We start from the raw sequence: 14,425 nt of genomic DNA, 5'->3' as shown, positions 1-14,425 counted from the left end.
TCTATTCATGAGGCCTCCTCTACGCACATCCTACTCACAGGGCTGTTCTGGCCGGCCGGGCAGACGAGCGGCAGCGTCACGACTGACGTCATGTGCCCGGCCTACTTTCTGAATGAAGGAGGCGGCGCAGGCATGTGACATCAGTCGTGACGCTGCCGCTCGTCTGCCCGGCCGGCCAGAACAGCCCTGTGAGTAGGATGTGCGTAGAGGAGGCCTCATGAATAGAATCCGTATTAATTGCACACTTTTTATAACTACTGGAGCTGGGGGCCGGAGCACAGTGAACGCACCGGCCCCCAGCTCCTCCTCCCAGTCCCTCCCCGCTATTTTCTATTAATTGTACAATGGGGGGGGGTCTGTGGATGGCACTGTTATGGGGTGGGGGGGTCTGTGGATGGCACTGTTATGGGGTGGGTGGGGGTCTGTGGATGGCACTGTTATGAGGTGGGGGGGTCTGTGGATGGCACTGTTATGGGGTGGGTGGGGGTCTGTGGATGGCACTGTTATGGGGTGGGTGGGGGTCTGTGGATGGCACTGTTATGGGGTGGGGGGGTCTGTGGATGGCACTGTTATGGGGTGGGTGGGGGTCTGTGGATGGCACTGTTATGAGGTGGGGGGGTCTGTGGATGGCACTGTTATGGGGTGGGTGGGGGTCTGTGGATGGCACTGTTATGGGGTGGGTGGGGGTCTGTGGATGGCACTGTTATGAGGTGGGGGGTCTGTGGATGGCACTGTTATGGGGTGGGTGGGGGTCTGTGGATGGCACTGTTATGGGGTGGGGGGGTCTGTGGATGGCACTGTTATGAGGTGGGGGGGTCTGTGGATGGCACTTTTATGAGGTGGGGGGGTCTGTGGATGGCACTGTTATGGGGTGGGGGGTCTTTTAAAAGTATTTGGGCAAAAAGGCAGTTTCGGTTTCGGTCAAGGGGTATCCTGAATTTTCGGTTTCGGTTTCGGACCAGAATTTTCATTTCGGTGCACCCCTAATATTTACCTATTACATATTTAGATTCTCCCAAGCTTTTAATATAACAAATGTGAATAAAGTATTTTTTGTTTTCATTTTTAGCGTCCTATATATAAGAGTTAATTACGTAATTTATACAACGCAAACCTTGCTTTTGCTACAATAGCCCTCACTGAGCCTCTATACATATATCTTATATATAAAAAGTCTGTCTGTCTGTCTAGACGTCTGTCTGTTCTTTATGTGTGACCAAACGACTGGACCGATCTTCACCAAATTTGGCACACAGGTACATCAGGTGTTGGGGAAGGTTTTAGACCGGGTCTCAGCTCTATAGGACGTACAAAAATGAGCCCCCCCATACAATCCTGCAAGTCTTTCTCTTCAAATCCCAACTGCCATAAACACAGTTTTACTCCAGGTTTCCATAACAACCCAGCCATTTTTCTTTACTGCTTAAAGGGGCAGGTTCTGTGGAGTTCAATGTTTTTAAAGGGGCGGGCACAGTGAAGGTCACTGTTTTTAAAGGGGCGGGCATAGTCAAGGTCACTGTTATTAAATGGGCGGGCACTGTGGAGGTCACTGTTATTAAAGATGCAAGCTCTATGAAGGTCCCTGTTAAAGGGGCGGTCACTGTGAAAGTCACTGTTAAAGGGGCGGTCACTGTGAAAGTCACTGTTAAAGGGGCGGCCACTGTGAAAGTCACTGTTAAAGGGGCGGTCACTGTGAAAGTCAATGTTAAAGGGGTGGTCACTGTGAAAGTCACTGTTAAAGGGTCCGGTCACTGTAAAAATCACTGTTAAAGGGGTGATCACTGTGAAAGTCATTGTTAAAAGTGCATTCACTGTTAAAATCACTGTTAAAGGGGTGGTCACTGTGGAAGTCACTGTTAAAGGGGTGGTCACTGTGAAAGTCACTGTTAAAGGGGCGGCCACTGTTAAAGGGACAGTCACTGTGAAAGTCATTGTTGAAGGGGCGGCCACTGTAAAAGTAACTGTTAAAGGGGTGGTCACTGTTAAAGGGGCAGTCACTGTGAAAGTCATTGTTAAAGGGGCGGCCACTGTTAAAGGGACAGTCACTGTGAAAGTCATTGTTGAAGGGGCAGCCACTGTAAAAGTCACTGTTAAAGGGGTGGCCACTGTTAAAGGGGCAGTCACTGTGAAAGTCATTGTTAAAGGGGTGGCCACTGTGAAAGTCACTGTTAAAGGGGTGGTCACTGTGAAAGTCACTGTTAAAGGGGCGGTCACTGTTAAAGGGGCAGTCACTGTAAAAGCCTCTGTTAAAGGGGCGGTCACTCTGAAAGTCACTTTAAAAGGGGAGGGCACTGTGGAGGTCTCTGTTAAAGGGGCGGACACTGTGAAAGTCACTGTTAAAGGGACTGGCACTGTAAAGGTCACTGTTAAAGGGGAGGTTACTATGAGGGTCACTGTTAAAGAGGTGGTCAATGCTAAAAGGGTAGTCACTGTTAAAGGGGCGGGCACTGTGGAGGTCACTGTTAAAGAGGCAGCCACTGTGGAGGTCAATGTTAAAGCGGTGTGCACTGTGAAGGTCAATGTTAAAGGGGCAGGCAATGTGAAAGTAAATGTTAAAGGGGCGGCCACTGTGGAGGTCAATGTTAAAGGGGCGGGCACTGTGGAGGTCATTGTTAAAGGGGCGGGTACTGTAGAGGTCACTGTTATGGGGGAACTGTCAATATCTTTTTACGACACACGGAAACATAAAATTAAATAGATGAAATATATGTGTGTGTATATATATATATATAAAAATAAGAAATTCCGCAGCACATCCAGGTTGTAAGAAAGTAAAAAAAGACTTTATTCACCAAGCATGCGACGTTTCAATCCTCTCAATGGGATTTTCCTCAGGCATATATATATACACAGTGGATATAAAAAGTCTACACACCCCTGTTAAAATGTCAGGTTTCTGTGCTGTAAAAAAATGAGTCAAAGATAAATCAGAACTTTTTCCACCTTTAATGTGACCTATAAAATGTACAACTCAATTGAAAAACAAACTGAAATCTACAAAAAAAACTAAAATAATGTGGTTGCATAAGTGTGGGATGTAGCTGTGTTCAGAATTAAGCAATCACATTTTCTTAGTCGCATTCCACAGCAAAAGCCATGGTCCACAGAGAGCTTCCAAAACATCAGAGGGATCTCATTGTTAAAAGGTATCAGTCAGGAGAAGGGTACAAAAGAATTTCCAAGGCATTAGATATACCATGGAACACAGTGAAGACAGTCATCATCAAGTGGAGAAAATATGGCACAACAGTGACATTACCAAGAACTGGACATCCCTCCAAAATTGATGAAAAGATGAGAAGAAATCTGGTCAGGGAGGCAACCAAGAGGCCTACAGCAACATTAAAGGAGCTGCAGGAATATCTGGCAAGTACTGGCTGTGTGGTACATGTGACAACAATCTCCCGTATTCTTCATACGTCTGGGCTATGGGGTAGAGTGGCAAGATGAAAGCCTTTTCTTACAAAGAAAAACATCCAAGACAGGCTACATTTTGTAAAAACACATCTGAAGTCTCCCAAAATCATGTGGGAAAATGTGTTATGGTCTGATGAAACCAAGGTTGAACTTTTTGGCCATAATCAAAAATATATATTTGGCCCAAAAACAACAGTGCAGATGACCAAAGGAACACCATACCCACAGTGAAGCATGGTGGTGGCAGCATCATGCTTTGGGGCTGTTTTTATTCAGCTGAAACTGGGGCCTTAGTTAAGCTAGAGGGAATTATGAACAGTTCCAAATACCAGTTAATATTGGCACAAAACCTTCAGGCTTCTGCTAGAAAGCTGAACATGAAGAGGAACTTCATCTTTCAGCATGACAACGACCTAAAACATACATCCAAATCAACCAAGGAATGGCTTCACCAGAAGAAGATTAAAGTTTTAGAATGACCCAGCCAGAGCCCAGACCTGAATCCGATTGAAAATCTGTGGGGTGATCTGAAGACGGCTGTGCACAGGAGATGCCCTCGCAATCTGACAGATTTGGAGTGTTTTTGCAAAGAAGAGTGGGCAAATTTTGCCAAGTCAAAATGTGCCATGCTAATAGACTCAAAAAGACTGAGTGCTGTAATAAAATCAAAAGGTGCTTCAACAAAGTATTCGTTTAAGGCCTCATGCACACGAACGTATTTTTTAACGTCCTGCAAAACGTGCTTCCGTTGTACCGTGATCCGTGCCCGTTTTTTCTTCCGTGGGTCTGCCGTGATTTTTGGAGGATCCACGGACATGAAAGATGAAAAAAAAATCTAAGTCAAGTTTGCCATTGAAATGATAGGAAAAAACGGACACGGATCACGGACACGGATCACGGACACGGATGACAATCTTGTGTGCATCCGTGATTTTCACGGACCCATTGACTTGAATGGGCCCGTGAACCGTTGGCCGTGAAAAAAATAGGACAGGTTATATTTTTTTCACGGCCTCGAAACACGATGAGCTGGGCGGCGCTTCAAACGGCAGTTGTGGCGAGGCTGGCTGGGCGCAAGTTGATATGAAGCACCGCCCCTTGGGCAGATTGAACACCAGGAAAGCAGGTTGTGAAACTTCAGATTACTGTATTTATGAGGCGGACAGGGGGGATACTGAGATGATTCTAATACCCTTTATAAGACCTATACTGTCATATATACCCCTAAATATGCTTTTTGGGCCTGTCAGTGTCCCTTTAAGGTGGAAAAAGTTCTGAAATGATTTATCTTTGTCTCATTTTTTTACAGCACAGAAACCTGACATTTTAACAGGGGTGTGTAGACTTTTTATATCAACTGTATATATATTGTGGGGACTCGCTCTGTTAGACAGGATTAGCGGATGCAGTATAGCGGCAACAACAAGTTCTTTGGATCAAACAGTTTAGTGTTTTATTCACACTTTGGGCAAGTGACAAAACAAGCAGTCATATTCAAACAAAAAGTCACCTTGCGGTGTTGGTGGTAATTCACACCATGCAGTAATTCTGCCTCAAAGATTCCTTGCTGATAGCAGCACCAACCAGTTTTCACGCCAAACAGGTAGCAAGCCTTCATCCAGACACAAAGCTTCCAGATCCAAACACAGAGACATGGCTTCTGAGCCCAGCTGCCTATTTAAGGACAGCCAGGTGCTGCCAAAACCCAGACCGGCATTTAAAATCCGGTCCAGTATTTGACCTCACCTGGCTGTAAATTAGCCCAGCAGTGCATGCTAGGAGGAAAATTCCTGTTTTTCCAAACCAAACCTCTCACTGTGTCACATACCCCCTCTTTGTTCAAGCTTAAAGGGGTGAACACACGCCAGACAGTGTACCCGGGACAGGACATCCGTGTTTCCCTGTAGCCGGCCTGCCCTGTGTTCCACCGAAAAGTTTTGTAGGGAGAGAAACCATTGGGTGACCCTGGCACTTCTGTCCTTGGCCTGGCTCATCTACTTGAGAGGGGAGTGGTCAGACACCAGCCAATAAATAATAGGGGAGAGATTCTAGTGCTCACTAGTGTTGATCGAGCATGCTCGAGTCTCAATGCTCAATGCTCGAGTCTCCTCCCCGCATGTTTCCAGCCAATAAGCGTGCAGGTAAGTACTGCCCTCACTGTAATGGCGTAGCCATGTTGATTACTGGCATTACAGCGATTGGCTGGCCACAAAGCGTCATCGGGTGCTATATAGGAAGGGACAGACAGTGTAGGGAGTGATATACAAATATTTTTAGTAGAAAAACTTTTCAGAGACCCAAAATCCTTTTAAGGACTATTGTTGTTTGTGGCAGCAGCAATATATATTTTTAGCGCAACCTGCGCTAAATTGCTAAAACTTAACAGACCCAAAAGTCCTTTTAAGAACTATTCTTGTGTGTGTGGCAGCAATATCTATTTTTAGCACATCCTGCACTAAATAGCTTGCAATTGTTTGACCGCTGCATACAGCGACATTATCTGCGTTACATCTCCTGTGTAATGTGTGCGCATCCAAAAATATCTGTGACATACAGTGTACTTTTTCAATAGACGGTGTCCGCTTCTGACAATTACATTACCAGTGCCACATCTACAATGTTTGCGCATACATTTCCAAATCCTGCGCTACTGTACGTGTGACAGACTTTCAATCATATATAACATTTAATATGAAGAAGGCGAGCAATAAGGGATGGGGCAGTGGCCGTGAAGCTGATGGTGCACGCAGAGGCAGTGGCCCTTTGTGCGGTGAAACTGTGCCTGCTGCCAGAGCACAAGAAAAACAATCATCCACGATACCTAGCTTAATGTCCCAGTTTGTAGGGTGGCGCAGGGCACCACTCTTGAAGTCAGACAGTGTGACCAGGTGGTCGGTTGGATTGCAGCAGATAATGCTTACAGTCGGTTAAGCAACACCCAGTCTTTCACCAAGTCCAGTCTCAGTAGCCAAGAGTCTGCTCAACCCAATCCTCACCCTGATCCTCCTTCCTCCCACCATGGAGAGTCTGGGCAAATAAGTGATCCCACACTCGGACATTCCGAGGAGCTCTTTTCAGTGCCATTCCTTGATTTGGCGCTCTCGCCAAGCCCGCTTGAAGAGGGACAGATCTTATGCCCTGATTCCCAAACTCTTGAGCATCCACAATCACAAGAAGATGAAGGTGGGGAACGGCAATTACTGTTTAATGAGGTGGATGATGATGAGACACAGTTGCCAATAACTCAACGGCAATTACTGTCTCAAGAGGTTGATGAAGAGGATGAGATACAGTTGTCAATCACTGAGGTTGTGGTTAGGTCAACAAGTCAGGAGGATGAGCAGAGTGAGGAAATTGAAGAGGAGGTGGTGGACGATAAAGTCACTGACTCAACCTGGGAAGGTGGAAAGCCAAGCAAGAACAGCAGTAGATGGCCTTGCGGTTCACCCAGCGATCGTTTCACGGCGAACTTGGCTTGTTCGCGATTCGCCAAACATGAAAATATATGGCAATATTCGCACACGCCATTTTTTTTTTTTTACATAGCGCCGAACTATGGCCTGTGACACATCCATTAGGTGGGACAGGACAGCCAATTGAGACGTTTCAGCACATGGACACACCCCCAACCCTATAACAGAACCTGATCTGGAAGCCATTTTATGTTTTGCCAGTGTAGGGAGAGGTTGCATTTTGGAGCAGGGGCAGTAAGGGAGACCAAACGCTAGCTAATAGGGCCACAAAAGTCCTTTTAAGGACTGGTATAGCTGTGGTATCGATAGGTGTGATATAGAAGCTGGATAATCCTGACCAACGGCTGACCGCTGGCTTGTCGGAACTGCTAGCCCACCAACTACTGCCATATAAATTGTTGGACTGGGAGGCCTTTAGAAAATTTTTGTCCACTGGCATACCGCAATGGAAGGTCCCGGAAGAATATATTTCTCCCAGAAGGGCATCCCTGTACTATATGGCCATGTTCAGCGGCAAGTTAATATATCTCTGGCACACAGTGTTGGTGCCAAGATACATCTGACCACAGACACGTGGTCTAGCAAACACGGGCAGGGAAGGTACATAACTTTTATTGCCCACTGGGTGAACATTCTGACGGTCGTCAAGCATGTAACCCGTGGCACCCAGAACCTATTTGAAGTGCCAGGTGAGACGTTGCCATGCTGTGCTGCGGCTCTTGTGTCTTGAAACCAAGAGCCACACCGGTCCTGCACTCCTTTCAGCTCTGCAGTCACATGCCGATCAGTGGCTAACCCCGCTCAATTTGACAGTTGGTAAGGTGGTGTTCGACAACGGACATCTGCTGAGCGCACTGAAGCAAGGCGAAATGGCACACGTCCTGAACTTAGTCGTGCAGTGATTCGTTGCCAAATACCCCGGGGTCCAAGTTGTCTTGCAGCAGGCGAGGAAAATCTCTGGTTATTTTAGAAGATCTTACACGGCCATGGCTCGCCTTGCTGACGTTCAGCGGCGACACCACTTGCCCGTCAGATGTCTGATTTGTGACTGCCCAACGCGCTGGAACTCCACCTTGTATATGCTTGATAGGCTGCTCCAGCAGAAACGCGCCGTACGAACTCTGCGGCAGGACAGGTTTTGGGGAGCTTGTTTTTTTTTACCGTGCCAGTAGCTGCTCATGCGTGATGCATGCAGACTTCTGCGGCCATATGATGAGATCAGTCGCAGTCAAGGCGCCATCAGTGACATCGTGTCAGTTGTCCGTGGCTGGGGGGAGGAGACCAAGGATGACATTTTCCTGGGCGATGAGCAGGAGTCAGGGCGCTCCACCACTTCCAATTTAGTGCAAAAAGGGGCCTTCATGCTCCAGTGTTTGAAGAGGGACCCTCAGATAAAAATCATAATGGTCAAGGACCAGTACTCGGTGGCAACGTACTTAGAGCCCCGGTACAAACACAAAATGGCGGACATGTTACCAGCATCACAGAGGGCTGTCAGAATGCAGCATTTCCAGGCCTTACTGCGAAAGATGCTGCATTCTGCTGTTGCGGGCACTGACAGAGGTATTATTACCCACAGCAAAACAGGTGCGGGTACAAATCCTACCGTGCCTACAAAAAGAGGGCGGTTTGAACATGTGTTGGTCACTTCGAAAATGAGATCATTCTTGCAGCCAACCCATCGACAGCTGCCCTCCGTATCTAGCCTCAGGGAACGCCTAGACCGACAGGTGTTCGACTACATCGGGTTAACGGCCGATTCGGACGCTCTGAGAAGCGTGGAACCCCTTGACTACTGGGTGTGCAGGCTTGACTGTTTTACTGGCTAGGGCAGCGCTAAAGCCCGCCCATCAGTGCCGGTGACGTCACTGGGCTTCTTGGCAGCCCCATGGAGAGCCCGGTACGTCACCAGATCTAAAAAAAAATGTCTTAGCCCTGCACGATTTAGTGCAGGGCAAAGGACAGCATCGGGGCATGAACTGCTCCAATACTCAAGTTAAGGGGGCTGCCTGGTTTAAAATGGAGGTATGTCCGGGTTCAGCTCTGAATCCGGACAACTCCTTTAATGCATACCAAAAATGTATGGGTTAACAGATGCCTCAGACTGATGCCGTACAGTGGCGTCCGTTCACCATACAGTTCCATGGTAGAAATATATTTACATTAATGTATGCATTTTTTTAATAGACTCTGCAGGATACAAAAACATGGAGTGATGAACATTTGTATACATTAAACCGATAGGAAAAAACATTTTGAACCTAATTGAGCATCTGTGGGACCACTTCGATCATCGTGTTAACACTATGGATAGAGTTGAGCGAACACCTGGATGTTCGGGTTCGAGAAGTTCGGCCGAACATCCCGGAAATGTTCGGGTTCGGGATCCGAACCCGATCCGAACTTCGTCCCGAACCCGAACCCCATTGAAGTCAATGGGGACCCGAACTTTTCGGCACTAAAACGGCTGTAAAACAGCCCAGGAAAGGGCTAGAGGGCTGCAAAAGGCAGCAACATGTAGGTAAATCCCCTGCAAACAAATGTGGATAGGGAAATTAATTAAAATAAAAATTAAATAAATAAAAATTAACCAAAATCAATTGGAGAGAGGTTCCATAGCAGAGAATCTGGCTTCCCGTCACCCACCACTGGAACAGTCCATTCTCAGATATTTAGGCCCCGGCACCCAGGCAGAGGAGAGAGGTCCCGTAACAGACAATCTGGCTTCATGTCAGCAGAGAATCAGTCTTCATGTCATAGCAGAGAATCAGGCTTCACGTCACCCACCACTGTAATAGTCCATTTTCATAAATTTAGGCCCAGCACCCAGGCAGAGGAGAGAGGTCCCGTAACAGACAATCTGGCTTCATGTCAGCAGAGAATCAGTCTTCATATCATAGCAGAGAATCTGGCTTCCCGTTACCCACCACTGGAACAGTCCATTCTCAGATATTTAGGCCCCGGCACCCAGGCAGAGGAGAGAGGTCCCGTAACAGACAATCTGGCTTCATGTCAGCAGAGAATCAGTCTTCATATCATAGCAGAGAATCAGGCTTCACGTCAGCCACCACTGCAACAGTCCATTGTCATAAATTCAGGCCCAGCACCCAGGCAGAGGAGAGAGGTCCCGTAACAGACAATCTGGCTTCATGTCAGCAGAGAATCAGTCTGCATGTCATAGCAGAGAATGAGGCTTCACGTCACCCACCACTGCAACAGTCCATTTTCATAAATTTAGGCCCAGCACCCAGGCAGAGGAGAGAGGTCCCGTAACAGAGGATCTGGCTTCATGTCACCAGAGAATCAGTCTGCATGTCATAGCAGAGAATCAGGCTTCACGTCACCCACCACTGCAACAGTCCATTTTCATAAATTTAGGCCCAGCACCCAGGCAGAGGAGAGAGGTCCCGTAACAGAGGATCTGGCTTCATGTCACCAGAGAATCAGTCTGCATGTCATAGCAGAGAATCAGGCTTCACGTCAGCCACCACTGCAACAATCCATTGGCATATATTTAGGCCTAGCACACAGGCAGAGGAGAGAGGTCCCGTAACAGACAATCTGGCTTCATGTCAGCAGAGAATCAGTCTTCATATCATAGCAGAGAATCAGGCTTCACGTCAGCCACCAATGCAACAGTCCATTGTCAGATATTTAGGCCCAGCACCCAGGCAGAGGAGAGAGGTCCCGTAACAGAGGATCTGGCTTCATGTCACCAGAGAATCAGTCTGCATGTCATAGCAGAGAATCAGGCTTCACGTCAGCCACCACTGCAACAATCCATTGGCATATATTTAGGCCTAGCACACAGGCAGAGGAGAGAGGTCCCGTAACAGACAATCTGGCTTCATGTCAGCAGAGAATCAGTCTGCATGTCATAGCAGAGAATGAGGCTTCACGTCACCCACCACTGCAACAGTCCATTTTCATAAATTTAGGCCCAGCACCCAGGCAGAGGAGAGAGGTCCCGTAACAGAGGATCTGGCTTCATGTCACCAGAGAATCAGTCTGCATGTCATAGCAGAGAATCAGGCTTCACGTCACCCACCACTGCAACAGTCCATTTTCATAAATTTAGGCCCAGCACCCAGGCAGAGGAGAGAGGTCCCGTAACAGAGGATCTGGCTTCATGTCACCAGAGAATCAGTCTGCATGTCATAGCAGAGAATCAGGCTTCACGTCAGCCACCACTGCAACAATCCATTGGCATATATTTAGGCCTAGCACACAGGCAGAGGAGAGAGGTCCCGTAACAGACAATCTGGCTTCATGTCAGCAGAGAATCAGTCTTCATATCATAGCAGAGAATCAGGCTTCACGTCAGCCACCAATGCAACAGTCCATTGTCAGATATTTAGGCCCAGCACCCAGGCAGAGGAGAGAGGTCCCGTAACAGAGGATCTGGCTTCATGTCAGCAGAGAATCAGTCTTCATGTCATAGCAGAGAATCAGGCTTCACGTCACCCACCACTGCAACAGTCCATTTTCATAAATTTAGGCCCAGCACCCAGGCAGAGGAGAGAGGTCCCGTAACAGAGGATCTGGCTTCATGTCACCAGAGAATCAGTCTGCATGTCATAGCAGAGAATCAGGCTTCACGTCAGCCACCACTGCAACAATCCATTGGCATATATTTAGGCCTAGCACACAGGCAGAGGAGAGAGGTCCCGTAACAGACAATCTGGCTTCATGTCAGCAGAGAATCAGTCTTCATATCATAGCAGAGAATCAGGCTTCACGTCAGCCACCAATGCAACAGTCCATTGTCAGATATTTAGGCCCAGCACCCAGGCAGAGGAGAGAGGTCCCGTAACAGAGGATCTGGCTTCATGTCAGCAGAGAATCAGTCTTCATGTCATAGCAGAGAATCAGGCTTCACGTCACCCACCACTGCAACAGTCCATTTTCATAAATTTAGGCCCAGCACCCAGGCAGAGGAGAGAGGTCCCGTAACAGAGGATCTGGCTTCATGTCACCAGAGAATCAGTCTGCATGTCATAGCAGAGAATCAGGCTTCACGTCAGCCACCACTGCAACAATCCATTGGCATATATTTAGGCCTAGCACACAGGCAGAGGAGAGAGGTCCCGTAACAGACAATCTGGCTTCATGTCAGCAGAGAATCAGTCTTCATATCATAGCAGAGAATCAGGCTTCACGTCAGCCACCAATGCAACAGTCCATTGTCAGATATTTAGGCCCAGCACCCAGGCAGAGGAGAGAGGTCCCGTAACAGAGGATCTGGCTTCATGTCAGCAGAGAATCAGTCTTCATGTCATAGCAGAGAATCAGGCTTCACGTCACCCACCACTGTAAGAGTCCATTTTCATAAATTTAGGCCCAGCACCCAGGCAGAGGAGAGAGGTCCCGTAACAGACAATCTGGCTTCATGTCAGCAGAGAATCAGTCTTCATATCATAGCAGAGAATCAGGCTTCACGTCACCCACCACTGTAACAGTCCATTTTCATAAATTTAGGCCCAGCACCCAGGCAGAGGAGAGAGGTCCCGTAACAGACAATCTGGCTTCATGTCAGGAGAGAATCAGTCTTCATGTCATAGCAGAGAATCAGGCTTCACGTCACCCACCACTGCAACAGTCCATTTTCATAAATTTAGGCCCAGCACCCAGGCAGAGGAGAGAGGTCCCGTAACAGACAATCTGGCTTCATGTCAGCAGAGAATTAGTCTGCATGTCATAGCAGAGAATCAGGCTTCACGTCAGCCACCAATGCAACAGTCCATTGTCAGATATTTAGGCCCAGCACCCAGGCAGAGGAGAGAGGTCCCGTAACAGAGGATCTGGCTTCATGTCACCAGAGAATCAGTCTGCATGTCATAGCAGAGAATGAGGCTTCACGTCAGCCACCACTGCAACAATCCATTGGCATATATTTAGGCCTAGCACACAGGCAGAGGAGAGGTTCATTCAACTTTGGGTAGCCTTGCAATATAATGGTAAAATGAAAATAAAAATAGGATTGAATGAGGAAGTGCCCTGGAGTCCAATAATATATGGTTATGGGGAGGTAGTTAATGTCTAATCTGGACAAGGGACGGACAGGTCCTGTGGGATCCATGCCTGGTTCATTTTTATGAACGTCAGCTTGTCCACATTGGCTGTAGACAGGCGGCTGCGTTTGTCTGTAATGACGCCCCCTGCCGTGCTGAATACACGTTCAGACAAAACGCTGGCTGCCGGGCAGGCCAGCACCTCCAAGGCATAAAAGGCTAGCTCTGGCCACGTGGACAATTTAGAGACCCAGAAGTTGAATGGGGCCGAACCATCAGTCAGTACGTGGAGGGGTGTGCACACGTACTGTTCCACCATGTTAGTGAAATGTTGCCTCCTGCTAACACGTTGCGTATCAGGTGGTGGTGCAGTTAGCTGTGGCGTGTTGACAAAAGTTTTCCACATCTCTGCCATGCTAACCCTGCCCTCAGAGGAGCTGGCCGTGACACAGCTGCCTTGGCGACCTCTTGCTCCTCCTCTGCCTTGGCCTTGGGCTTCCACTTGTTCCCCTGTGACATTTGGGAATGCTCTCAGTAGCGCGTCTACCAACGTGCGCTTGTACTCGCGCATCTTCCTATCACGCTCCAGTGCAGGAAGTAAGGTGGGCACATTGTCTTTGTAGCGTGGATCCAGCAGGGTGGCAACCCAGTAGTCCGCACAGGTTAAAATGTGGGCAACTCTGCTGTCGTTGCGCAGGCACTGCAGCATGTAGTCGCTCATGTGTGCCAGGCTGCCCAGGGATAAGGACAAGCTGTCCTCTGTGGGAGGCGTATCGTCATCGTCCTGCCTTTCCCCCCAGCCACGCACCAGTGATGGACCCGAGCTGCGTTGGGTGCCACCCCGCTGTGACCATGCTTCATCCTCATCCTCCTCCACCTCCTCCTCATCCTCGTCCTCCTCGTCCTCCAGTAGTGGGCCCTGGCTGGCCACATTTGTACCTGGCCTCTGCTGTTGCCAAAAACCTCCCTCTGAGTCACTTCGAAGAGACTGGCCTGAAAGTGCTAAAAATGACCCCTCTTCCTCCTCCTCCTCCTCCTCCTCCTGGGCCACCTCCTCTTCCATCATCGCCCTAAGTGTTTTCTCAAGGAGACATAGAAGTGGTATTGTAACGCTGATAACGGTGTCATCGCCACTGGCCATGTTGGTGGAGTACTCGAAACAGCGCAACAGGGCACACAGGTCTCGCATGGAGGCCCAGTCATTGGTGGTGAAGTGGTGCTGTTCTGTAGTGCGACTGACCCGTGCGTGCTGCAGCTGAAACTCCACTATGGCCTGCTGCTGCTCGCACAGTCTGTCCAGCATGTGCAAGGTGGAGTTCCACCTGGTGGGCACGTCGCATATGAGGCGGTGAGCGGGAAGGCCGAAGTTACGCTGTAGCGCAGACAGGCGAGCAGCAGCAGGATGTGAACGCCGGAAGCGCGAACAGACGGCCCGCACTTTATGCAGCAGCTCTGACATGTCGGGGTAGTTGTGAATGAACTTCTGCACCACCAAATTCAGCACATGCGCCAAGCAAGGGATGT

Source organism: Bufo gargarizans, chromosome 2, assembly GCF_014858855.1.
Source record: "Bufo gargarizans isolate SCDJY-AF-19 chromosome 2, ASM1485885v1, whole genome shotgun sequence".
Lineage (NCBI taxonomy): Eukaryota > Metazoa > Chordata > Amphibia > Anura > Bufonidae > Bufo > Bufo gargarizans.
This window is presented reverse-complemented; position numbering follows the sequence as displayed.